Source organism: Ursus maritimus, unplaced genomic scaffold (assembly GCF_017311325.1).
Source record: "Ursus maritimus isolate PB19 unplaced genomic scaffold, ASM1731132v1 scaffold_9, whole genome shotgun sequence".
Lineage (NCBI taxonomy): Eukaryota > Metazoa > Chordata > Mammalia > Carnivora > Ursidae > Ursus > Ursus maritimus.
In genome coordinates this window covers 58282763-58286510 of record NW_024427107.1, presented here as the reverse complement: position 1 = coordinate 58286510, position 3748 = coordinate 58282763, and the positions used below count along the sequence as shown (strand labels likewise).

The following is a 3748-nucleotide window of genomic DNA, read 5'->3' as shown; positions in this document are numbered from 1 at the left end:
TCTCTCTCTCACCTTAATGACTATAGCTCTTGTAGGGAAACAGGGTTTCTCAAGCTCCGTAGTGTTGATACCTGGGCTCGAGCATTCTTTGTTAGGGGGGACTGGTCTGTCTTTGAAGGATGTTCAGCTGCACCTCTGGCTTCTATCCACTAGATGCCAGTAGCACATCCCTTGCCCCACCCTCCCCCCCCCCCCAGTTGTGGCAAGCAAAAGGTTCTGGGGTAGCAAAATGGCTGCCAGTTGAGACCACTGGTCTATGCCAAACAACTGAATTTAAAATGTTTTCCCATGTAGTTCTCTGGTTGTCCTTTTTGTTCATATTTCCTCAACAAGATGGCAGATCTCTGAGGCAGAAATCATGCATAATAATATGCCTTCTGTTCTTCCAAACGTGAAGACAAAGATAGAAGGAAAGTCAACTAGTATTTGTTGAGTGCCAGCATTGTGGCTGAACTTTTCCAAGTACTTTGCATATGCCATTTCTTCAGTTCATTCTACAAATATTTACTGAGTGTCTGCTTCTTATATAATACTTGAGAGGCCACATTCCAATCCTGGCTCATCTGTTTAGTGTGACCATGGGTAATTTACTTAATCATCTCTCAGTGCTTCAGTTTCCTTGACTATAAAATGGGATAGTAATATCACTCATCCCTTGGCTTGTGAGGATTTCATGGGTTGAAATGTGTAAAACATTTAGAACAGGATCTGGCACATATAAATATCTGCTGAGTATCAGTTATCACTATTACTATGTGTCAAGTCTGGTTCTTGGTGCTGAGGAATCAGCAATGGACAAGAGGCCTTATTCTCCTGGAGCTTTTATTCTAATATAGTCTCAGAGAAGCCTCATTAAAGGGATAAGCAATATCATTGCCCCATCTCACAGATGGGGAAAGTGCAGTCAGTGAGAAGAAGTAATTTGCCCAAGGTCACATAACTATTAGGTCTCAGGGCCAAGGTATGAACTCAGCTCTCTCTGGCAACAAAGCCATACTGAATATTTAATAGGTTCTCAGCATACTTGCTGATGTCTAGACCGAAAAGGAAATTATTTTCTCTTTCTTTTCATTCTTTCCTACTTTTGTATTCTTTTTCTTTTCTAAAGACTAGTAAAACCTCTCTTTCAAGTTTTATAAATACATTTTGCTTCCCTTTTTATATTTGGGTATTTATTTTGCTCGTGAGCACTGTGCTATCTCTGCCGATGAACCAATCCTAAGTCTTAGATACAGGAACTTTCATTGAAAATGAAGTGTCCACAGTGATTCATCTTTGCAGCAAATGGATAATGTGTACTTTGGGGTTTAAAAATAGAGATGAGTCAAGAAAATCATATGTTTCCTGCTTTAAAAAAAACTTTTCAAAGATTTGGGTGCCCCTCCACCCCTTACCATCATATTAAACACGATGACCATAATTGGGGTACACATCCAAAGAGAACCTAAAATAACTCATTCCTTTCCAGTTTTAACATTTAGAAATACTATTTATCAAAATAATAATTTCAGCTATTTCTAGCTACATCTCATGTTAGCTCAGGGACTCCAGTGTGTCAACATACACCATGCGGAACCTATCACCTCATGGAATGTAATGTGGGATTGGCTGATCCTGTCACACTCTTCCTCTCTCTCTCTCTGGACATGAGTAACTGAGGCACGAGGGTCCTGACAAGGGCTGCCTTCTTGCTAAATGACTCCTGCGTTATGGTTTTCTCAGGACTCTGCCTGTGTGTGTTTATGTGTGCTACTTCATAGGGGGTGTGGCAGATGAAGCAAGCAGGCTGGTGAGGCTGCAATCTGGAAACTTGCAGGAAAAACCCTGTCTTTGGCACCTCCTAAATCAGTGCTTCAGCAGGTCAGCCATCCTGTCTGCTGTTAGAAGCTCTGGGTCCTCGGCTCATACTGACGGCAATGAGATGCTGATTTTCAGGTTGATTGGTAGTAGTTTCCCCCTTTTGATGAAATCTCATCAAAGTTCATCCTGAAAGAACACACTGGGAAAAAACTTTCCCCTTTTTAGGTGAAGGGAAAAGACATGAAGTTTTTAGAGAATTCCTTGAACTAAAAAATATGCTACGTATTTGCAGTTGGATTCTTGTTTGAAAGAAGACTCCGTGCCCAAGGACCTTACATGTCTACCTTGTGAACAAAAGCCATACTGAAACAAGAAGAGAAAGAAGGGGGTAAAGAAGGAAGAATGGATGAAAGTTGGCATGACTGAATGAATGGCCCTAAAGACATACCAAACTTTAGGGACATCTCTTGGGGCCTCAGTCTCCTCTCAGGACTGGCCTTCACTCACACCAGGGACTTTGACATGTCCTCCTGGTTCTGTGTGTGTCCCTGTCTCCTTCTCTCCTCGTGCTGACTGCCAGGTTTTGAAAGTCATACCTCCAAGTCGAGATTCCCAGATCAGCTCTCCCTTCCATCCCAGGATCAATACCCGGTATATTCAAGCAGGTGTGTCACGCTGCGGTATGGCCACTACCACACAATCCTGTGGTGCCGTCATGCATTTATCCTCATCCCATGATAAAAGTTCTTGAAGATGGTCTGTCAGCTGCCAAAACTGTCTAGAGAAGAGACGAGCAGTATTGTCTCTACTCTGCTCCACCTTACATGGAGAAAACAATAATCTTGTCTCTGTCTTTACCCTGCCAAGTCTCTATATGTATTTGGCACATTTAATATGTTTACTATCAGTTAATAACATGAATGATCCTGGATTCCCTCCTTCACACACATCACACTTAAATACACCAAGAAAACACCAAATTTTCAATTGTGAGTGGTCTGTTCTGTGAGAAATACACTAATATTTAGGGGTACAGATACTTTAAAAGGCTGATTTAGAGATGGTACAAGCTTGCTTTGCTTCAGGAGAAAGTGGATATTGCTGGAGAAATTTCTAGAGATCAGCAGTGAGCAAGGCACTCATAGCAGTTAACATTTTCACCAGCAACAAGCATCTTGCACTGATCCTGAATCTGCTCTTTATTTTCCTATCACCATGTCTCTGATGCATCCCTGTCTGATATCTTCACTTGCCCCGTAAGGGTTCAGCAGATCTGATCAGTTTCCTTTGAGTTGCTCTCCTCATAGTCATGGTCTTTCCCTTCTCTGATCCACCACTGAATTTTGGGCTTCTGCTGTGGTAATCATGATTCTCTTCTCTGGGTTTCTTGTGTACTTGACATACTCGCCCTGAGTGAAGGACTGGGTCTCACTTGCCTCTCACGGAATTACGTTGCCTAGCACAGCATTGAGAACATTCACGGCTGCTCTATAAATGTTTATGGAACGAATGGAATGAGTGACTTGACGTTATTTTGTAAATGTGAGAAAGACTATACTTTCAGGGATCATTTCTATAGTTTGTTATTTTTTAAATGTGAGAGATCAGGATGGAGGTAAAGAATGCAAATATTGACACTCAGAAGATTTGGATTCAAGTTTATGGTCTGCCTTGTGCTCCTCTATGAATTAGGGCAGGGGAAGATCATTTAAATCTTCCCCCCAAAAACTGAGGATAATAATGCTTACCTGTGACCTCCTTAGGATTATTATAAATCTTAAGAGTTGATGCAGGTATTGGAGTTTTTGAATTGTGCATTGTGAAGAGATTTTGGTTGATACATGAGTATTAACCTACTTAGTAGGTCTGCTTGCATTCCAGTTTTCTCTTTTTCCTTCTTACTCTAATGCTAACAAGACTTTTGTCTTTGGTGTAAGAAAGTACTGTG

The 3748-nt window shown here is 41.4% G+C and overlaps 1 pseudogene; it reads left to right on the top strand.

Annotated features, from left to right (window-relative positions):
- Positions 1–3348: 3348 nt before the first annotated feature.
- On the top strand, positions 3349–3532 carry LOC121101772 (annotated as a pseudogene).
- The last annotated feature ends 216 nt before the right edge of the window (positions 3533–3748 follow it).